At 38.0% G+C, this 24,921-nt stretch overlaps 1 protein-coding gene across 8 annotated transcripts in view; it reads left to right on the forward strand.

Moving 5' to 3' along the window:
* LOC124182751 (latrophilin Cirl) overlaps nucleotides 1-24,921 on the forward strand; it is a 237,435-nt gene that overhangs the window by 130,051 nt on the left and 82,463 nt on the right. For 6 of the 8 annotated variants that reach the window (XM_046570382.1, XM_046570380.1, XM_046570385.1 and 3 more), the window contains exon 1: nucleotides 11,008-12,517. The exons of the other annotated variants lie outside the window; for them this stretch is intronic. The gene's annotated coding sequence lies outside the window, so the exon portion shown is untranslated. Of the gene's footprint in view, nucleotides 1-11,007; nucleotides 12,518-24,921 lie in introns of those variants that run through there. 8 annotated transcript variants of the gene reach the window in all.

Genomic DNA, 24,921 nt, shown 5'->3' on the forward strand with positions numbered 1-24,921 from the left:
ATATGTATAGACGGGCGTACGTTCAGAGTAAGGTTAATTATTTAAATTTCGCTTTGCTCGCCTGCAACTCCTGCCTCTATACTCTCGCCGCTAGTTGCACACGTTTCCCACTCGAGCTATCTGAATGTATGTACTGTACCTGCACACATACAATGCACATCACTACATTTCAATCAGCTTCCAAATCCGGCGAGGATTTAAATTATAACGGTTTTTAAAACGCGGTTAAAACTAAAATATAAATTAACTATATTGTCTTTTTTTTTTTTTTTTTTTTTTTACATTTTCCACTTTCTCATACTCAATTTAGTCTGCGGAGGTAGACTTTTCGTTCACGGTAATGAAAAAAAAGAAAAAAAGAAGAAGTTCACGACGTTCCAATTATATATATATATATATATACCTATATCCGTATCAGCTGACCTTTGTTAGACGGTAATTTTTATCATCTACATACGGGAGGGATTATCACATTATGTTATACAGGTTTTTACAGATAGAGAAACGTCAGGCTTGGAATAGGATGTGACGGATTTGGAGATCGCGAATCGGAAGCGAAAAGGGGTAATAAATAGTGCCAGATCCGATGTATACGGAACGCGGTCTGCGCTGAAATCTGCTACAGTGACTGTATCTTCCAGTTGTGATCTACGCAGAGCGATAATTCTCACCGCGACGTATACTTTACGTATAGGTACCTGCGTATATCCTGCAATACATACAAATATGTGTATATATATGGGTTATTCCACGCCAACTCAGTAAACCATTCGACCACGACATATTTTAATTTCACCAAGGATTTTTCCCATACGTTAACAGTGCGAACCCTGAAAAAACTTCCGCAAAAACAAATGTTCAAATTTTTTTCAATAACTCGTGTGTACCGTCGAATGGGTACGAAGATAAAAAAAAAATTATTCAAAATAAATTGAAAAACAAAAAAAACAAAAAACAAAAAAAAAAAAAAAAAACAACGAGGTCCCACTCCAAATTTTGCGGGAACATGTTTAATTTCGGAAAACCGTGTGTTCTTTTTTTTTTTTTTTTTGCTTTTTGTCTCATAAAATCGCGGGGTAAAAACTAGTGAAAGTTTTTCAGAGGTCTTACCAACGTGTGGGAAAAAAAAATCCTTGGCGAAATTAAGAAATGTCATGGTCAACCCTTCACCGAGGCGGTGTGGAACGCCCCATATATATACATACTTTCATGTACCGTACACGAGTTATACATTTCGACCTGCAGTTTCGGAACGTTTGAGAGTCCTGCGGCAGGTTCAGCCCGACGCTCCAGGCTTCCGTGTCTAGTATGCACGATGCCTATGGGTGTACATTGCTTCGTATATCTATATTTTCGAAACGACGTCGATCTTGTACCGCATGCACCCTGAACTGGGGCTGCAGGGCATCTATGGAAAAAAATAAATGAAACATAAAAAAAAAAAAATACGCACATTCATACATACATACATATATATATATATATATATATATATATATATTGTAAAAATAAATATGTGAAGAGAATTTCACAGTTTTACTATCAGCTGCAGATGTTGCCCTGGAAAGATAAACTGCTCCAAACTACCGTGTTTGTGTGTTTTATGTTATTTTTCTTTTTTTTTTCTTTTTTTTTTTTTCTTTCATTCCGTTATTTCTTTAGTCTGTTTATTTTACTTCTTAGAGAGAGAGAGAGAGAGAGAGCGAGAGAGGGGGGGGGGGGGGGGAGAGGATATGAGATACAGTATCCTAGACAATTTGATGTCGGTGTAAAAGTTCCACCTACACCAAATGTTTCGTAGGATATATTTTGGAATTCATTTTTTACCAATATCGTACACCCGGTATACTTATGAAGCTACACTTGCAAGTTGCAAGTACCGATCGCGTACCGATTCGATGGTTTGTATGTGTTACATACACGCTTATCCGATGCACACAGATATAGGTGGAAAACCATTCTGTAGGTAATTTTGTAACAGCTGCGGTTTAAGCAACCCCCCGCGTTTTTTTTTTTTTTTTTAAGCTGCACGCTCGATCTATTCCGTTCGATTCAGGGGTTACTTAGCCGCGTACCTTCCGCGTCGTCAAATCCGGATCATGGGAAGCGGGAAGATACAGAGTTCCGATCGCACGGGGATAAAACAGAATTTTCTTAACGAAAATTCGGCGCATGCGTGTAAAAAGTGAAGAAGACTCCAGACTCGTTTTTTTTTTTTTTTTTTTTTTTTGCACTTCCGGCACTAGATTTCGAATCGAAGTTTCAAATAATAAAAAAATTTGATCGACCGAGGTAAGCTCAGTGAAAGAAACGGGAAAAAAAAAAAAAAATAATAAAAATTACGACCTTACACGCAGTCGGGATTTTACAAAAATCAATTTTGCTATTTTTTTTTTTTTTTCTCTCTCATGTTTTTAATTCATTTTCAAGCATGTACACAAAAAATTTCACGCGGATCCGACAAATATTCTCCAAGTTACGCGCGCCACATTTGCAAAAGTCCCCCCGAAGCGTTTGAAAGTGCATTTGAAACTTTGAACGCGTTTTCCTCAAAACTATAGTTTCAATGCCGGTGAGCAAGATTTTTCCGAAACGGCTGAAACGATGAGTATCAAATTTTTTCCACATGTTTTATGAATATATTTTTCATTCCTTGACCGCGGGTTTTTTTCTCGCTGGTTGATATTTTTGCAATTTACAAAGAAATGAAGGCGGAAATTTTTTCTGAATATTCAATTTGATTTTTTTGTTTTTTTTTTTTTCTTCTCTCTTGAGAAGCCGCTGTTTTGTTAAAAATCAATATTTTACTCATTCCTACGATTTAATAACAGACAATAACTTATATTAACTAAATCCTTTTTCGTCTTGTTCGTTTCCAATTTCAATTTTGGCTCACCGTAGGACGACGTTTTTTTTTTTCTATAGGTTCTCCCAGAAATCGTTTGTAGCAGCTTGAAAGATCAATATCTTATACGAAAAAAAAAAAAAAAAAAATATCCGAAAGAAGTTTAACATTTTTACATCAATAATTTTTGGTGAAAAATCCTTGATAAATCTTTCTTTTTCGGCTTCCCGACTATATAATAATCTCTCAAAGACGTTCAACATCGTGTAACCGAATCATGTCATGCTTAGAAGACAAAAAAGAAGAAAAAGAAATAAAAAATACGTTTTGAGGTAAAAAAAAATTGGAGACGCTGAACGTGAATCAGAGCTGCGAATGAGACACCTGTGATCTACGCAACGATATTTTTATTTAGTTTCATGATACGTCTACAGTTGTACCGCATCGATTATCCATTCGCGATAAGCCCGCCAATTAAAACAGAATGCTTTCGTCGTGCGTGTTGGATTTGCGGTGATCTCTCGGATGGACAACCCTTGCAGCATCGCACAAGCTTTGGCTCCGCTGCATTTCCTCACCCCAAACACTCATGAATATATTCAAGCCAATACAAGCCTCTGTATCCCATCCTGTCCTATCTCGTTCGCTTTCCTATTGCTGTGTATCTGAAGCCAGTAACAGTAGACCGAAGCAGATCTAGTGCAGGTACCGAATCCTTGTCAAAAGAAATAGTAAAGAGAAGGCGAAGAAGGCGGAAATTCAAGCATAAAAAAGGATATCCAATCGATCATTTTTATGCTAACCTGATTTATTTTTCGTTGTTTTTTGATTTTCAGTTGGTTTTTTTTTTTTTTTTTTCTTCAATTTTTGCAAAATTTTATTGTAACCACGACCTGTTGAATAAATTTTATTACGAGATTCGTCGGAATTTCGTTGATGTTCTATGAAAAATATTTTATCGATTATTCGTTATAACTGAATAAGATAGCGAAAAGAAAACATTTTGTTAATTTCGAAATTTTAATCCTCCATTAGTGAATGATTGATTAAAAATGAGAAAGTTTTCATCGTTAGTTATCGCCTTTGGATCGTGACGTTTGGAAAGTTGCCGAATACCTTCTAGGATATATTCTAAAATCCGATACATTGTTATAAGCGGATTACAAAAAAAAAAAAAAAATAGTTGTTCATCTACCTATAAACGGAGCAGCGTGTCGGTAGCAGAAAGTTCATTAAATTCCGGAAGTCAAAATCAATTAACGGTAATCAAAGCGTCGGTAATGAGTAAAAGGCACTAGTCGACCTATAATCGAAATTTAATCTTCGCAAATGCGTGTGAGAGAGACAGCGCGAGAGAGCGAGAGCGAGAGAGAGGGAGAGAGAGAGAGAGAGAAGAGATCAGCAGCCGGGTGACAGGATACTTGACGGATTTTAATTAATATATAATACACCCGTGTATCTGTGCGCATAATATCCAAGTATAATACACTTGATTAAAGCTTTATTATATATATACATATATACATATATACACTCGAGCCTCCAGTATTGTGCAGTTTAATTACGCAGCTATACGCGTTCGCCCGCGTTATCTGCAAACGCAGAAGGTCCTATACTCTATTGTACTGTGTCATATTACATATATATATATATATATAATATATTTGCAGCTAGCGCTCTGTCACCCTGATTTTCTCTGCAAAATGTGCACAATTGCCGAAAGAATGGAAGAAAAAAAGAAAGTTATCCTTGCAGCGGAATTAAGCATGGACGCGAGGATAAGAGATAGGAATTAAAAAAGTTTCTTATTAACTGCAGTTTTTTAAAATCACATTAGATTGGGGTAGATACAAAGTCACCAAAGAAAAAAAAAATAAAAAAAAATATGCAGTAGATTGTGTGCAAGTATGAAAAAGAATAAAAAAGGCTACAATTATTGGTGCGAAGAAGAATAATAACGCACAAATGAAACTTTGTCAAAGTATTTTTTTGCAACAATGTGTACAAAGCAGGTCGACAAAATACATTTTTTTTTCTTCTCATTGCCGAGTTTCTTGTATTTGAACGAATGAATTTTGATTGTATACATCGGATAATAAACAATATCTGCAATTGTTACTTATAAAGTTTGATGAATAAGTCTCGAAGTTTCTGGTTGGTACTATATACATATAAGCAGCAGATAGCAGCTTGTTGAAATAAAAGGCAAACTTAATCTGATGAAAAAATTTTTTCTTTTATTAGGCTTCGCACGGATGGACGAATCTAAGTTATCGAGCAGTGCTTTTTCTTCCGAATTTATTTGCAACTATCGATAATTCAAACTAAAAACTTATTTTTACCAAAATAAATTATAGCCTATGTTACTAAGGGATAGTTTAGCTTTCTATTAGTGAAGAAATTTTTAAAATCGCTTCAGTTGTTCCAGAGATTATCCCCTACATACATACATACAAACAAACAACATTACATTATGTAACAAGGGAATAAAGTCGACTTTTATTCCTGTGTTACATATAGGACTTTATTTCCGACTCAACTCTGGCCGTAATATTTATTTGAAAATTGGGACTTTTAGATCTGCGGGAAATATTAGCTCACATTTCCCGCTGATCCGGATTTGCGGGAAATATCAGCTCATATTTCCCGCTGTTTCAGATTTGCGGGAAATATGATCTAATATTTCCCGCAAATACATTTTAGTGAAAAATATGCCACTTTTATCCCACTTTTTAGGTCTAGAAAGTTGACTTTACGGTTAAGCCGGGAATAAACAACCTTTATCTCTTTGTAATATTAGTATGTATAGATACGGATGACTGAAATCCCCGGTTCGCCAAGTTATCATCGAGGTGTGACCAATTTTGACAGCTCAGGTTCTCGTGATTTACACTCGCGCATGCTAAAGGGGTACCTTATACCTGTACATTAAACTCCATATGGTACGAGAGGTGTGAGAAAAACGTTGTTGCGAACAGTTTATACCTCGTGTATCACTACACAGCTGAACACCGTACTATATCTTCCTGCGTTAAGTCCTTGTCTAGTCTTATAGCGCAGTATGGTGTAGGTACATGTTGTCCTGACAGTGTGAACCTGGACGGTTTTCACACTGGCTTTGGTGCAGCTAAATATTAGGTAGGATCCTTTCACTGTCTGTTATCTACGCGTATAATTATACACCTACCAAACGTTCATCTTTGATCCCCGAAAAACACGAGTAAGGCCAGTCTATTAGAAGCAATATTTCAAACTCATAGGAGACGGACCGTGCCGGACGTAAAGAGTTCTTATGGCATATGTTCACCCCACCGAAGCGGACTTCGTAACTCGACGTAACAACACGCAGTGTTCGTCTGGATTTCGTGCAATGCATGGATTAGCTTCATTCAATTATAATATTGAATTTCAAGTTTAGGGCTCTTCGGGCCGTTCCGAACTTCGTAACTTAAAAAACACACGAGGTTTCAAAATTGTTGATTATTTTTTTTTCTTTTATAAATATAAAGTATATTTCAATCCACCGATCATAAATATAATTATACTCGAGGAATTTGTAAACTTCCGACTACTTTCAACGTCTCAATTATCGACGTACCATGCAGTCACATTCAACTCGCAAGGCTAGATTTGCTTCTGGACGATAAAATAGTCATAAAACGCTTCATATATTTTTAAATCGTGACGTGAACAGCTAAGTTTCAAAATTTTACGTCCAGTACAGAGTTTACACAACGATAACTCGTACAAAAGTTCATAGGCATCCGTGCGTGATATACCGAGTACATATATATATATATATATATGTATAGAATCGGAAAGAGTATAAATTCCTCCGGCCAATTTCCATCACCAAAAACTGTCCAATAACACGTTCTAGTGACACATAGTATGTATACACATGTACATACAATCGTATATATTCGTAGGATAAGCAGATGTATTTAAATTATCGAAGCTTCGATAAGTCGCCATTTTGAAGTCGAACATGCCGCAGAAGCCCCACAGAATGACCGAATTTAGATTCGAATTAATCCCCGCGTATACACGAAGTGAAAATAACGAAGTTTAAATTCACGTATACCAACCACTACGTGCAAGTCTACACTTAATTACACGCCTACGCGGTATTAGCGCACGTTCGTATTATGATAAATAACATAAATATCACAGTCTAAAACGATGATTAACATAATTCCTTGGTTAGCATAAACATAAATACCCATATATACGCTATTATGACACGTGTACGTTCAGGCGTTAGAGGTTAGGTATAAGGTAAAACCGGCCGGTCAAGTAGTAGCCAACGGTCAACGGTTACCCGCACGCGGAATTGTCGCCGGTCCCAGAAGCCATCGCGGTTTGTAATCAGAGCTCTGTAACTGGATTAAAAATTACTCCCCTTACCTCACCGCCCACGCTCACCCTCGTTACACACTTACTCGTACCTCTTGTATACATACACGCATTCTTATACTTCACTGCCCCCATACGCGTAAACCTAACCTACCAACACCTTACTCCTCTTCCACTTCCTCTTCACAATATACCCGTCGCGTCGTTCCGTGCGCGTGATACCCCAACTTGTATAGGTTAAGTTATAAACGGAGCCCCATAGGACGCGGAGTTATTATTCTTGTTATACTACTCGCGGTGTCGTTACCACCTTATTATTATTATTATTATTATTATTATCAACACCATTGTTATTATTCATATTAATATTATTAATAATAACGTCATTGTTGTTGTTGGTGGTTTCGTTGTTTCATTGAACCACGATACGAACCACTGCGTCATTGTTAAGTCTGTTTATGATAATCCACCCCTTCATCCGCAGCATGTATAGATCTCATCGTGATGTAATTATATACCTACCGTATTACATTAATCTTACGTGTGTACAAAACTGCGTTGGGAAAATTATCCAGTAGCGGTTTATTCGTTGGGTAATACAGATTATTATGTACATTCTAGGTTAGGATGTACGGGAATTGCGTAAAATATTATTGACAATTGTTATATTATGTGGGGTTGATTTTATATCCAGAGAATTATAAATATACCGACTTGTACGTGATGTAATAATAATAAGTTATATACTACGACTTTTGTTTTTTTTTTCTTGTTTGTAATTTTAGAACTAAAGTTGAAACAGATACAACCAAGAAAGGTCATTAATCGGGACAGGGTCAGTAAACTGGTACACTTAACTTGGTATTTTTTTATACTCAGTAAACTGATCGTATAAAACAAATTCAGACATGGCGTGAATCGTTCTAAATTTTGCAAGAAAAAAAAAACCATCGATTTAAATTGGAAGTCAATAATTTACACCATTTTCTCTTTCTCTCTCTATCTCTCTCTCTCTCTCTTTCTCTCTATCGGTAAGTGCCATCGATGGAATGTACATGCCCAATGACAGGACATTATCGAGAAATCTGTCGGAACGTTTGAAATTCGCTAACCAAAGAAAAAAAAAAAAAAAGAAAAAATAATCCGTTAGGATCAGACAGACAGGGCGGGAAGTTAAAACGGTACGTTTGTCCAACACCTCCCCTGCGATTTTCCTTTGACACGGTTCGTTCGAGAAAATCGAGTACCTCTATCGGGCAAGTTCCGAGAACATTGTTTCCATTTTCTTCGTTTTGACGTGGTCATCACGAGTAGTGGTTGTAAAGGACCTTATTGTAGCATAGCGCTGTCCCGCTGCTCGTTAGCCATTGAGACCTAGAGAGTCTCAGGCTGCAGCAGTGCTAATTCGCTCACGGGTCATTCCCCTTCCTGGTATTCTCTGATTCCTTTTCCCCGGGTAGGATTTTTCCCAGGTCGTGCAGAGGGTCCGGGAAGGTCGGGGCGCCGAGGGATGATGGGAGGTAGGGAGAGGGAGGGAGGGCACGATGGCTCCCCAAGGGCTCCCTGTACCCGGGACTCCCTGACGCCGAGTGAGACGTCACGTACCCCAAAACGAATGTATTCCAACCGTGTCACGACTCTAGTGTCTACCGCCACTGCCGTCAATTGCACCCGACTGCACGGGGGGAATTTATATACACGTATTAACCCCCGTCCCCCTTTGAACCCCCCCCCCCCCCCCCCTTTTGCCCACATCGTGTCACACCACGCACACACACACACACGCAGACATACGCATACACATACTGAAACAAGAGTGATAACTTCATCAAACGTGACTTCGCCGCGCGGTTGGCTACGCTGCGCTTTACGCGAAAATAATAATAACAATAGTAATAATAACAATACCAAGGGGGACGATGAGGGTGAGAGGAAGTCGAATAAGGTCTTTTAAGAACGGAGAACGGATGTCTACACCATAAGAATAATGAAAGTTTAGCTGTGAAGTGGTGAAGTAAAAGGGAGAACTAATCACTTATATGACCTGCAAAGGGCTGATCGTTAGTTGGAAGGAAAAGAAAGGGCGACGAGTTGATCATGCAGCTTCATATATATTCTGAAGCAGCAGCTTATATGGTGCAGCAAGCAGCTAATTGTAAGTGGGTAACAAATTGAAGGTACAAAGAGGTCTGTCGTCATCTCGTTTAATGCTATTGTTACACGTACGTTTACACACGTTATGTTACATACCATACACATACAAATGTGAAACATGATGCACATCGGGCTGGAGTGTTGTGTGTATATATATATACCTCTACGCGTCAACGTCATGTGACGGAAAACATATTTATAGCGGTGTTAGCCATTCCGACGCCATGTTGAATCTGGCCATTGACCGGTGTGTGTTATGACGGGTTTCAAGAATCTTTGAAACAACTTTCCCAGACGAGGTTTTTCCAGCAGCAAAAGCTTCGCCACTTCCGCATGGAATTCGAATTGCTAAGGAAACTACGTGGTTTCGTTCAATCTGTGACAATGCCATTTGCTCTTATTGCATGGTATAAAACATACTCTTAACCTAACTTTAAGAAGTTGGTACAGATTAGTTGGCGGGGATCGACATGGCGGATTGAATGATGTGATCAGACCTTGCCATCAAGTTTCCGAACACAGTTTCGGAAAAGGTCCTCATACTTAGTTCACGGTCAAACTCAAAGATCCTCGAATTCGTCGGTACGGAAGAATTTTTCGACACTATGATCACACATCAAACGAGGTTAACCCTCTGGTCTACAGCTGGGTCATTAATGATCCGGCGGCACCTTAAAAGTTACGGTCCTCCGAAGGCTATATTTCGTGTCTTTTTGTCTTCTCTATTAAATAACTATTTACTGAATGTAAATGTCGCATTTGTGTTTGCATATTCTTACTCAGGACATTCTGATAATTCCATTTAACTACCAGGATTATAAAAACATATGATCTAAATCAGTTTTATAAGGAATAGAACTTTTAGGTCATAAATAACCCATGGCATTCGTCTAAGTAGCGACGAATAACGGTGTTGATCAGAGGGTTAAAGTTAGTAACGTTATCCTAACGAAACATTGGGGTGGAAATGAAAAAAAAATCACTATATTCTTAATTTTACAATATTTTTTAAGGGACTAAGATTTCGAAATATGATCATGTTTTGTTTTATTGCGATTTACCGAACTTTGAACAATTCCGAAACATCAAAACTAACGGTTCTTCAATTCCTCGGCACGAATCGTTACTAACTTCAATACGACAGATCAAAGTTGCCACCATAACATCCCTCACAGTCTCGTGAAGGTAATATTTACATAGGCTGTCGTCAAGTTCAACAAGACTGCAAACCCGGAAAGATCGCGATGTTCCAGATTCCAAAATCCATTGCATTTCTAGCAAGGCCGCGGCGACGTTGGACGTTGGAACTGGAAATAGAGAGAAGGGGGGGGAGGGGAATCATCTAACGGTTCCTTATTTCCAGGGACGGTAAGAGACGGGAACCGGTAGTGTAAGCACTGAGCGGGCAGATAGGCAGATAGAAGCGTCAACCGCCTTCACGTACACCACCAATCCAAGCAGTGTGACAACCTTGATGGTTGTGTGTTGAATGCGGCCGCTTGGCGCTGCGAGTCGCGTCGGCGCTTCGCGGAGTAAAGAGCTACGGAAGGGAGGAAGGGAGGGGGGAGGGTAGAAAGGAGGAGATGATCGGTGGTGGGGAAAACCGGTGGCTTTGATCCCCACCGGGTTTTAGTTTCTCCGCCGACGCCGAAAGGGACGGATCGGGATCTGGCGCGCGCGTTTTAAGTGTGTGTCTTTCTGTCTCGCTCCAGTCTCTCTATCTCTTTTTCTCTTTCTCGTTCCGTTCTCGCTCCGCGGAGTCCACCACCGTCGGATTCACGGATAGGAACGACGGATATTTCGACGTAGGTAGAATTTCTACGCACAATCGAACAAGGCCCGGGAACGTGAGTGAATTAATAAGAGTGGCGAAAAAGTTATCGTGTTTTACGGTTTTACCTCCTGCGGGGAACTCGGCGATTTCCATAACCGTAGGATAATTCGCAGCTGCTTCTTCGGCCGGCAAATGGCACGCCGTTTTTAATCAGTCATGGAAATACGCGAGGACACTACGCCGTCTTGACGATCGCGTTTGTACGATTGCTTACGATTTGGTTATCTCGACACGTTGGATAACGAGATATATGTACGATACGATGCGATACACGATATATTAGACGAAAAAGGGACGCTGATATCGCCTTTTCGAAACAAGGTGTATCGTTGTACCTGACGATCGATCTCTTTTATCGTACCTTGGTGGGTGCAGATTTAATAATCCTGCATTGTAAATCAGTGTGTGATTTTGTGTGTGTCCATGTGTGTGTTTCCTTCGATGATATTCGCCGTTTTCAACGTCATTTTTATTTCACTTGTCAATGGTGTTGCGTATCAGTGAAATACGAGGAGCCCGGTGATCATCGACTAATCGCTAAGCTGCAACAGCAACGGGTGGAACAGATTTCTTCCAGTATTCAAAGAACCTGCTGCGTGTGATTCAAAAGTTCCTCCGTAACGTCCAAGATAAATATGACAAATACGCTGTATATTGAATAAGAAGAAGAAGAAGAAGAAAGAAAAATCGAGCTCTACGATATTCGAGTAATAAATAAATAATATTCAAATAACAAGCGCACGGTTTCGATCAAACGACATTCAAATTCTCACAAAACGCGCCCGAAACACGAAGCAATAAAGAGAATAGGAGAGGAAAAGCAACGCGGAGATCGAGATCGTTTAGCAATTATCGTAATTACAGCCCTGGAATACGTAAATCAAATTGAGATAGGCAACTGACGTGTATAAAAATTTGAAATATTTTGTGAGGTGTTGAGCAGGAGATAGTTCGTTTCGAATAAAGGATACAGTATAAAATATCTCCCCAAGTGTTTTGTGCGTGCGGATCCGACCCTCTGCATCTCAGTGGAAGTGCTGCAGTTTTATACGTTCTCTTACTGGATATAAGATAGATTGATAGATACGTACGTTTGCTGTCCTGTCTATCTATCTAATCGTTATTTTTCGTTCGCGGATTTATGTTTCGCTGTTCATCAACTTGTGGTTCCTGTTGTTGTTTGTTGTTTTAGTTTATGATTGTGACAGTGAATTTTTATGGTTTCGTTTCCGTTCAATTGTTGTTGGTGTGTTCAACGTTTCATTGTTGTTCTGTTATATCTGGAGATTCTTCTTGAGTAACGGACTCAACGCCACGTCAACGATCGAGTGAGTTTGTGTTTCTTAAAATTCCTTAAAATATCCCAAACCTAAAATCTCGATTTGAATCCTAGGAATTTATCTTACGATCTATCGAATTTAGAATGAAAAGATTACGCACACATTCATAGATCGTTAAGTTATTGCAGTAAGAATTGAAGAGACGAATTTTCGGAGTAGTAGTTATCACAACACTTTGGAGCAAATGTCACGACTCTAGATAATATAATATTCCGCATTGATCAGGGTCAAAAGAAATCCGAAATCATGAAATATGGAACACATAATTACCGATTGACAATCCAAACAATATAAGAATCGTCATTGAAAAGGAATTAGAAATGACTTCATGCCCTGGTTTAGTTTCTCTAATCTATAATAACTCGTCGTTTGTTTCACGCGCTGATTTGTATTTGTTTTTCATCGACGTTTACCATTCCGCGCTGTCGATAAAAGCGATTAAAACGTAAAAACTGTGAAACGGGCTTTCGCTCTATACGCATTACGTGTTCGATGACTGATGATTGACGCGCTGAAAAACATGCATCTCTACTACATCAAACGGTTGATAGAAACTTACAGATCTATAAAAATTGGTGTTGGTCAGAGCCGAATCGCGTCGTCTACCGTTTTTAATCAAAACTTTGCTCGTTAATAACAAACGATTTACGAACTAAGTTTGCAGAACAATTATTAACCATTATATTATACAGTTTTCTTGGTCGTGATGTGGTTATTAGCGATGTTCGAAATTTGAAATTCTCTTCCCCTTTCCAGGGTAGAATATAAATTTCTTCGAGGTATAAACTCGGCAATCATCAGCGTGAACACCTAGTTTCAACTACACAACTATAACGTTTGCTAATTTTAGTTTACCGGTATAATTTGATGACTCACTCACTTCTTGAGGCTCGGGAACTTTGAATTCCCTGCTGCAACTCATATTCTAATGAAACACGCAGAGATCATTACATATTATTCTACGTTCGCAGAATTTCTCTCTCTCTCTCTCTGTCTCTCTCTCTCTGTTGCTATTTCTCGTCACTTATTACATATGCCTTATTAAAAATTGGAGCGTTGCGAGAAGATACATGTTAATAATTTATAAGTCAAACGAACAACGGAATGCCATTATAAATCTTTTTTTTTTTAGGTTTTTCGCCTCTCGCTATAAGAGGAGTCGTCTTCTCTTTTCGTCGCTTTTTCTGCACCCTTTTCACCCTCGTTAAATGATATAATTGATATTGACGTGGTAATTCTCCTCTCTGGTCGATTAACGTTACCTCGTTGTGTTTTTACCAGTGTTAATTTTTCCTCAAATCTCGTTCCTCCTTTTTTTCTTACCCCTCTCTTTACCGTTGAAATTCTTTCACGTTCTGACGGCCAACATCAGTCATAAATCATGTAATTATTCTTGGCAATTAACAAACGACTTGGAACACTGGGATTTCATTAGTCCGAGTTGATTGTTGTTGTTTTTTTATTCAAATGTGTCTCCGATTTTGGGTCATCGATATGTCGACGTGATCGATCTTATTGATTCCACGCTTTTTAGTACATCTCTGGAATTTTATCACATCTTACGTCCGAGAATGATCATCAGACAAGAGTTAGATGAGGACGAAAACAGATGTAGAAAGATCGTGTTTTTTAGACCTCGGTTCAGCCTGAAACATCGTCAATGATCTAAAAACATAGGCTAGACTCTAGTTGAGCCTAATAATGTCGGGGAGACGTTTAGTCAGGTCAGAAATGTGTGAAATTGAATACGTAACAAAACGAAAATTAAACGGGACGACTAATGCTGGTCAATTTGAATCTGATTAAAAAAAAAAAAAAAAAACGTCTCGACACTGAATTTCAATTTTACAATCAAAACACTTTGTTAAGAACAAGGTCAGAAAAATTACATCGTTCCGTTACTGTTTTACCTGAAAACTCCGTATAGTTGGTCCGATTACTACAATTAGGAAATTTCTTATTTTATATTCGTAAATAAATTCCTCACAGATTGTCGTACCGATTTTTACATTCGGTTCGTTGCAAAATGATCGCGGATTTTTATTTTTAGAATTTCTTCTTTCAACCTGCCATTCCTAACGAGTGTAAATAAAAATAATTGACGATCAATCGAGGCGGAAAATTAGTTCTGAACTTCGAAGGCATAAAAAAAAACATATTAAAAACAATTTAAATCGCAATATCAATAATTGGTCTTTTGACCAATTCATTTGATTTTCGCGGAACTGACAAACGAGCATTAATCATCCAGTTGACGGTGACGATATCGTGCCGCTGGCTGATAAGTTTTATAAGCTCTGCCCAATCTACAACCGTACTTGCGGTTACTCGTCTGTTTGTGTGAAGAAAGATTTCTTTTTTATGTTTTATTATACGATTATCTGGCCGTTGCGGCTCCGCCCGCGAATATTTTCTAAAAGCTTTCTGAAGGAAAATTATCACACACGTCGAAATTGCTCTCGTGGACTTTTTTTGCGGAGCTCATTATCGAAACGTTGTAAACTCTTGAATATTACTTTCATTTATCCGTAATCTGTAATCCCATTCCGACTTGGCTTACATGTATAATCGTTGTACCTCTGAAACCACTGATCTGGCTGTATTGAAATATAGCCTGAATCTCAGCCAGACGTTGTGGCTATCCGTAGATAAAAAAATAATCAAAATCGGTTCAATAGCGCCGGAGTTACAAGCGAACGAACATACGGACAGAAAGACAGAGATACGTTGATTTTCATATGTATGTAACGTACATGTTATGTACATTATTCGTAGAGAAGAGGAAGAAGAGTTACGATTCACGTGTGTATCTTACACCCAACAACGACTGTGATACGTGGGCGAGTTGAGACATAACATACTTACGTCACGACAGGGTTGATGTGGGATGCAAATAATTATGTAAACAACGGACCGAACGAGTAGTTAGTCTGTAAACAAACCGACGCTTCTATCATCCAGAAGATAGTTAGACGGACAGAGAAATCGACATTTCGTTGGCGGGCTCGATTCAGTTTCATTCCAACAACCAACGATCATTACGAAGCTGAAGTTAGCAGTCAAATGTGTTGAAATTTTTGGAAATAGATAAATGCGGTTCGGTTTTATCCTTATAATTTCATAAAAGTATTATTATACAGGAGGCTGAAGTTGGCAACGTTATTGTGATGATCAACGTTTTGGAAAATCGTTATTTCTTAACAGTTTGAGAAATGTCTGATATTCAGTCACTATAAACTTGCAAAATGGTAATTTTTCTACCCAATGTTTCAGCCTGATAAAGTATTCGAGATTCTTCGAGGTGTTTCACAAAGTTTTGATTTTCGGACTTCGCTGCCTTGTTCTAATTCGAATGAACATTGAAACGTTTAATTCTGACTGCTAGCTTAAGCCTCGTGGATTAATCTCACATTAAAGAACTGCGGAGAAAAAGATGATTAGCTACAGATCGAATGGTAAAAGAATCTTCTTCTCATGCTGCTGCAGATAAGTTAGGAATCTTGATTTCAAGTGAGGTTGCAATTAACGAGGCTGAAGTTATTAAAAAAAAAACGAAACATGATGGAAAAATTCATTATCGTTTAATTCTAGAATGACCTTCAAAGAGTTGGCTTTACAAAATATGTATTATGGCTATGTTTTGTTTATTACTGTTCACTAAATTTCAGACAATTCCAAAATTGCGCGGTAACGATTTCTTTTAAACATATCATCGCATCGTTACAGTAACGTCACCAACTTCAACATCATGGAAGTTAAATAAGCCCGCGAATTGTAACAAAACGTTGAAAAAAAAAATCAAATCCACCATTTCTAACCTTGAAATATTACGAGGATGAAGTTAGTAACGTTTCAGTAACGGATGCATGCTCAGGAAAAATCGTTACTTACTTCGCAGATTTATGATTGTCCGAACTTTAGTAAATAATGATAACGATGACGAACGAAACATAAATCATAGGTATATTTTGAAAAGGCAACTCCTTGAAGATAATTCAGTAATTGCACAATACCGATTTTCCCCCAAGCCGTTTCGTTACGTAAATGTTACCAACTTCAGACTCGTGAAATAACTTGCGTTTAAAAATTAATATATCAGTATTTTTCACTCAAGTTGAAGACAATTTGCGTAATACAAGATTATTATCTTAAAACTAATTGCCAACTTTAACCTCATCACGATTCCGTGATCAAAGACCGAGGCTAAATTCAGTAACGTTAACGTAACGAAAAATTATTATTATTATTATTTTTTTTTTATTAGCTTCCAGTGACTTTGAAGTATCTAGTCAAGTTTTTAACATATCAATAAAATTTCTGCCTCATTACGATTTAATGAATTTTCAGCATTACTTTGCAATTTTTCGAAATAACGGTTTTTCCGAAACGTTAACCATTGCAATGTAAGGTTACTAACTTCAGCCTCATATCAAAGAAGCAAACTTCTCACACGCATTTTAGCAATGTATACATATTATTATAATATATATTAGGGTGTTCCAACATTTAGAATGTTGACGAATTTATTCCGGATCATCCCAGCAGATCAACTGTAAATAATTCAAAAACAATTAACAATTTTTTTCAGACTTTTGTATCAACTGTAACCCGTGTCTGTAAAAGGAAGAATTTCCCAATTTAAAATACACGTGTTTCGGAAACGTTCTTAGTGTATATTTTACTGTAAAAGTAATAATGTTCGAAAAAATCTATGAATGTGAGGTTCTAATGAGCATTAGTGCTACTATCTGAGAAAAAATTCACAACATCGTACCAGGTAATATAGACAATTGCATTTCTTATAAATAAAAAGAATAAGTCAAATCTTTAGGGTGTGCAATTCGTGGAGATTGGTTGGTACGATGATGTGAATTTTTTCTCAGATAGTAGTACTAATACTCACTAAATATTCGCGATTACAGATTGATTCGAACATCGTCACTCTGACAGTAAATTATATGCTGAGAATGTATCTGAAAAATGTGTATTTTAAATGGTGATATCCATCCATTTACAGGCACGGATTAGAATTGATTTTGAAATATTTATAGTTGGTTTGGGGGATGGTCTGAAAAAAAATCATCAACACCCTAAGTAAGGATCACCCTACTATATATATATACAGATTTCGGGGATGATCAGTGAACTTTGTACGATTCGAACCGGCTTCCATCTCCGTCTCTGACTTCCCGTTCTCTCCTCTCCGCTTATCCGCGCGTCTTCTTAAACCTATACCGTCGTAATGAACCATTTGTATGATTAATAGACCCCGGGTATATAGCGCTTATCCTTCCTCCTTCCACCTCCGTCAAATTACCCCCCACACCAGACAGATGTTCACCGCGATCACCATCATCATCATCATCATTATCATCATCATCCGCAAGAGAGAGAGAGAGAGAGAGAGAGAGAGCCATTATCATAATTAGAAACAAGCCGATCCTAAATCCAGAAAAAACTATCATCTCCGATTGGCCCCCGTTGTTTGCGCCACTTCCCTGTTACACCAATCTATTCAAGACTCGATCATCGCGTCCTGATGAATTGAGAAAAATTTCATTCTTTATGATCGTACCAGAATAATTATACTCGGAAATTGCTATCGCGTTTTAATTGCCATTTAAACGTCACCGAAATCACACGACGATATTATTGCGATGAAAAGTTTTGAAAAAGAATTTTTATTCGCGTGCTATTTCGCCTTATCATACAATTTATGCTATTCTTATATATATTATATATATATATATATATATATATATATATCATATACTTGATATTACGTCTATATTATATTCAAGCGAAAATTCATATATCTATATACAACGAATGTCTTTTTTTTTTCAATTTTATAACGCTATTTTTTACGTGCGCCCAGGAGGAGACCCTTTGTGTCTACCTCGGTTTTATTCCACTGCTATCTTTCTTGTGTGTAAAATATTCTTTTGCCAGCCAGTCATTCTTTATTTCACATAATTCTTTTTCCTTTTTTTTTTTTTTTTTTTTTGTGACACGACCTACGTTTTCCGTACACCATGTATATTATATATCATTTCGCACAGCTCCTTTAACCTGCTGGCGGCCGGGATTTTTTTCGTTGATACATGCCTACTTTGGTGGGATACTCCCATATAATCATCCCCCAATGTTCCCCGGATATGTTCGAATCATAGCATTGCCGGCCGTCTAGAGGTTAAATCTATTTTATACATGTATACTGTATAGTGTATACACCATGTATACATTATACATATATTTAATATCACTGCAGACACGCATATATATATATATATATAAAAATATTTAAACCCTATAACTGCAACGATGTACTATATATATAATACAATATGTAACACAATACACGATCCGCCATTCAAGGCCCGAAATAATACCTGATTCCTTCAGAGAAGCTATTAAACGTTTCCGGGACTTTTTATACTTCGTTTTTCTCTATTTTTTTTATTTCTCTTTTTTTTTTTTATTACCTATTTTTCCTATTCCCTTTTCAATTGCACAACCAGTACCACGCACCTCTTTTACTGCCGCTGTATTTCAATCCGTATACCTGCCGTTCAGCAGGCATATTATATATATACAGATATATTCATACACAGCAATAATACCGGAAATTATATTTTTGCAAGCGTTACACCCGCCTATAAAATTTTATTATTTTCCAAGTTTTTTTTTTATTACAGTCTATTTTTGATGCGGGGGCAGTTTTTGCTTTTTTTTTTTTTTTTTCCTCTTAAAAGTTTTTTCGATGCGGATGAGAAAAAGTTGATAAAAAGAACGGAATTCAGACTACGCAAAGTGTTATTAACATAAGGATAAGATATGGCCATCGCTATACATATACACACACACGTTTATATATATATATACGAGCGTGACGATTTGATAACGACACTGTAATTTTACTGCCATGCTTCGCTGAAAGGAAAGTCGACACTGCCGATTGCGGTTTAACTCCTTGATTATTACTATTCTTATTATAATTATACCATCGTTACTTGGCAATTTTTATTAACGATATTAAATAATCGGTTGTACCTAAAAAAAAGAAACTAATGAATAAAAAAATTGCTGCATTGTGATTTTTATATTATCCATCAATATTTTCGTGTTCACTGCCTGATCGGTGAGTCAAAAACCAAAAAAAAACTAAAAACAAAAAACGTGAAATTAAACATCGAGCGATAGAAATACATGACAGACGGTGGCGAATAGAGGAGGGAGATGAAATAACCTGGCGAGAGACAGGTTTGCCTGAACGAATGGAACGAACGATGTAAAAGAACGTCGAAATACCGCTGAGACGACTATAAAGAGACCGGTAACAAAAAACAGTAAGGAAGAGGGACGGAGGAATATATAGAGGGAGAGAGAGAGAGAGAGAGAGAGAAAGACGGAAGAGAATAATAGTTTTTTAGGGTAGTAGTTGGCGCTATGAATCAACCTACGCGTCGCTCGCACGCCTCTCCAGCGCCCAGCATCGCAGAACCCATAACCGAGGATCTCTATAATCCAGAGATCGTGTGGCGTTGGGGGAACGAAATAGTAGACGAGAGCAAAGTAGAAGCCGGTTTCATCATCTCCTCTTCTCATCACCCGCTTTCTTCATTCATTTCTTCTCATTTTACTCGAATTTTTTCTATACCCGTCCACTCCATTGTATTGGGAACCGAATTGGAAAGAGAGGTAGAGGATAGGATGAAGGTAAAAGACATCGAGTATCGTACTTTGCATGGTTTTTGTTCAAGATTTTCATAAATTCGAAAAACATATTCGTATAAATTAAACTCGATGAAATTATACTGCAGCTCAACAATCTCGTTTTTTTTCTGCTTCAACGCCAATTTGCTATCCTACTACAGGCTTGTCTCTCATTGTTAGCTCTTTTAGGTAAAGAATGTAATCCACAAATCTTTTTTAATCAAACTTTACTCTAATTGGTCGATTGGGGTGAATATAACCTCAAATATTTTTCAAAATCATCACGTGATGTCAGGAAACAAGGTTAAACAATGCTCGTGCGAATCAGTTGAACCAATCACAAAACATATCCAAGGTGAAGTCATGTAATAGGCTTGATATTTTGTTCTTTAGTGTTTTTATATCGTTACTTCTTCAACTTTTGACCGCAGAAACTGGCATTTTCAGCAAACAGAATGTACGGAAATAAATAAGTAACCTCAAGTACCTAACCTAGTTACGTGATTTCTGTGACGTCATCTTGGACAGACGCAGACTGAGCGAAAATCGGTCTTCGGTACTGGTACACACCTTGTTTTCTTACATCATGACTCTCCTCGTAGAGTCCATTTTAGTACGTTAACTTTGTCGACGTTTTACAATATTTAAACAATAAAATTTGGTCAGGAAAATTGAAACAACTTTTTCTGCGATCCTTAAACAATACCTAGATATTTTTTGTTGGATGTTTGGAACTCATTTTTGAAGTAGAACATGTATCGTCACTTTTTTTCGAGATGGGGTGAATTTCACTCTGTGCGTAACCGTTATGCGATTCTATTGAAGTGTGACGCAGTCTACGTATTCCAAACACGAAAAAGGGCTCAACAGCCCCAATCTATAAACAAAAATGCATGATTCCATTTTTTTTTTAAACTGGTTCAACCTTCACAGCATCACCAGTTATGATGCTGGACCGCACGAAAAAAATTCTTCATGTGTCCCACTCTCTGAACCATACAACTTTTGTAGGACACATTTTCCAATAATTGAACCATTAGCTCCACTGAAAACGAAATGTGTTTTAAATTTTGACACCCTGTATAAGTGAACGTTTAGGGCACCACCTTAATGTGTACACGTCTCTATGCGTGGACTTGTTCCTACTTATTATCTAGTTACCCAACCATCCAGCCTCTCTTCACCGATACGTGAAAATCACTAGTAGAAGTGACGAAAAGGAGGACCTCCTCCTCCTTCTTCTTCGTCTTCTTCGTTTTCAGCTTCCTGGAATGGTTCTTCTGAAATCTCGCGCGTGAGAAAACGGCGATAACGGGTATACAAGGAGTCCCGATTCCTGACTACCGACTTCACGTACCATTCCCTCTTCCTTCCCGTATTTTCCCAGGGGACGACTTCGGCCGCTAGTGCTTCCCAGTTTTCTTGGTTTCTCTCCGGGTTTTAGATGCAGAGACGCTTTTCTCCGCTCTACTTACCACGTACCGCGAAACCTCATACATACATTATAGACTAAAATTCGCAGGGTCATTCGGATACGACTGTAAAGTTCCCCAGAGGATATTAATATAGATTCTTCATCCCGGTACGTGAGATAAGACTGTTATATTCTCGCGAAAAGTTCTTGAGAGTATTAGTTCAAAAGATTCAGAGACCAGTGGGAACGGGGACAAATTAACGCTTGACCTGGATGTTCGATGTTCTGTTATGATTGACAAGAGAGGGAGAAATTAATCGATGTGTTTGCAGCGTTGCGGTTGGAAAAGAAAACCGACCGCGGTTAGTAATACTATAATCTGTATTATTTGGTAAGAATGAAAACTTTTCTTGGATGAAACCATCCAACTCTCTCTTCGATTGGTCAATATACTCGAATAACTGTCCATAACGGACTAGGACACCAGTCACGGTATCATTATTAAAACTGTCACCGTTTGAGGTATCTTGAATTTCTTTTGTACAGAAAATTGATTTGACGAGACTTGAGCCCGTTTCAACTGGCACCGGAAGATTTCAATGATGTACGAGTTGGTATAACGGCCAGTGATTCGAGTCTACTTGATGTCAAGTTACCAATCACGTGATTTGGTACGATTCCAATTCATTTCACTGATCAAATCGACTCTCAGAATCGATGTTAAACAGTTTTTTCGTCATGTACCTACACGACGTTTCGATCAGTTTTCAGAGGATGATTGAAGACTAGTGAGCATGGTACGATGAACCTCAGCTCAAGTTTTTTTTTTTCTTTTTTTTTAAGAAATTGAAAACACTTGAAGTAATTTGAGGCTAAAGGCTTTATTATCTATAGTTTGAAGACCATTTTGGAATTTTTTCATTGAAATTGATAGCAAAATGGTGGCATGGCGCATGTAAGTTGCGAATGACCACGTTTCCAATCCGGTGATAAGATTATAGACCATCCAAGTTGTACCCCCGCCCATTGTAATGATCTATTCCTTCAGTACGAGATCTTGATAGGTCGAAATATCATAAGATGCATCATGAATCACCATACCCTATGCATTTGTAACCTAGGACAGGCTTGTTTCTACCGGAAGGGTGAAGGCCTCAGGCTCTATAGGCTCGTTCCAGTCGTTCAGCCACCTTTCCAATTCCTTCTTTCCTTGTCGTCGTCGAATTGACGTCGTGATAAGGCGCCTCGTGACGCACCGTGCCGTTTCGTACCTGACGGTGCCGCGAAGAGCTCTTCGACGTTGCTTCAGCCTTCCAACCGTCTACCCTTTGCATGCCTTTGCTTTTGCCACCCCTTCAAATTGGCCCGCTCGTTTACGCGACCCTGAAACATGACTATAACCCTTTGGCATATACAATATATACATACGTTTACCGACAGATTGAACCTTTTATGATACTTGGACACACACGCGTCTATACGACACGCAATTTCGATGACATTTCTGTTTTTATTTCTTCCCTTCGAGTTACAACTTCTTTGCTCATTCTTCTCAATTTCTTTTACCGAATGTAAGTGTACCAGTTATTGATCCTCTTTTGGTTGTGTATCTGTTTTATCCTTAGTTCCAAAATTACCAAAAAATTTATTCGTAGTGTCTAAATATCCAGCGATTGGTTTTGGTCATCGAATAATTCACAATTTGTGCCATAAATTTATAATTTTGTAAAATGAGAGAGCCAATAATTGGGCCTAAACGTGTCAATAACTGGTACGCTTACTTTAATAACGTAGTTATAACAAAACTGCAGTACCGCAGACCCGCGGTACGTTTTGATCGCACAATCCTCTCTCAACTTATAATTGACAGCATCGAGTAGATAGAGAGAACGTTTCTGACATGCACCAGTGTTAATAACACAGCAGTAACAACCGTTCCTTACGTCCCTGCTCTTTCTCTCTCTCTTTCTCTCTGGTACATAATTTATGTTTATTTTATCATTGGGAAAATAAGGAAGCGTCTAGTTAAACCTAGAGAGAGATAGATAAAGAGAGAGAGAGAGATGGTGAGCGAGGCCTTAAGATCACCGAGCTTTTTGCTGCACTGCATCATCATCCTCCGCCAGTTGTATAAGAGGCCATTCCTTAAACACTAACTACTTGTTTGTCGACTTTCCGTCGCGGTGATGATAGGAGGTGTATGTTCACATGTTTCTGATAATTTTTAGATTGTCTCAGCTACGTGTTTAAATAAAAATACCTTATCAATTTTGGATTGATATCAAGTCGCTAGATATTGTTAAATAAGAGGGAGATGAAAAAGATGACGCCAATTGCTGGAGCTTAAAACTTTCAAGAATTTCAATGCACCTGGACTATGCTCGTGTTTTGGAATTGCGTTTTTTACACCATATGCGCTGATGTGAGAGACGAGCAAGGTGTCAGCTTTTCTCCCTAATTCGACACCACGTGGTCATCTCTTTCTCTCCGCCTATGCTTCTATCTCTCTGTTTCCCTCTACTTGGTCAGACGGATAACTATTAAACTCGGAATGACTTCATCCAATTAGCTCTGCGGTCGCTTTTTCCCACAGGAAGCATTCCGGCTGCAGTATATGTTATGGGTACATATGTACGTACATGTACGTTACGTATGTACGAAGATACGTATGCATACACATGTTTAGAGATGGATAGATTGTATAGGGACCATCCTTGGCTCACTTGACATTTATCGCTCTGTCCGCGTGTTACAGTCTTGTTATATGTATATATCCATGGAACGCGAACCGTTCGACTGATGACGATCATCATCGTGACGAAAGTTCTACGGCAGATGTTTAATGTGTCCAAATAAGAATTTAAGCATGTATCAGTCACCGAGTCTACGTTTTACTGGGCTTTTACTTCACGTGATTATGTAGAAAATCAAAGAGTAGTTGTTGAAATTTCCGATGTTAATCATAAAATTGCAAAAATGTCGTCGTTAAGAAGGATCAAAAAAAGAAAAATGAAATCCAAAATTGAAAACCAATTCCAAGTTAATCGAAGTTTGGAAACTCTCGGTAGATAAAAATTTGTATGATGCAATTGAAGGATTTAGTTAGTAACGAAGTCAGGTTATATTTTCTTATATCGAATGAAGTAATCAATCCTCTGCTTAACATTCAACATGAATGCGAACTGTAGCGTCTGTAATCCGGTTTAGTTTTTCAAGACTTGTGCAACATATGTACGTAAATAAATAGGAAAACAAGTTTTCG

Source organism: Neodiprion fabricii, chromosome 5, assembly GCF_021155785.1.
Source record: "Neodiprion fabricii isolate iyNeoFabr1 chromosome 5, iyNeoFabr1.1, whole genome shotgun sequence".
NCBI classification, from domain to species: domain Eukaryota; kingdom Metazoa; phylum Arthropoda; class Insecta; order Hymenoptera; family Diprionidae; genus Neodiprion; species Neodiprion fabricii.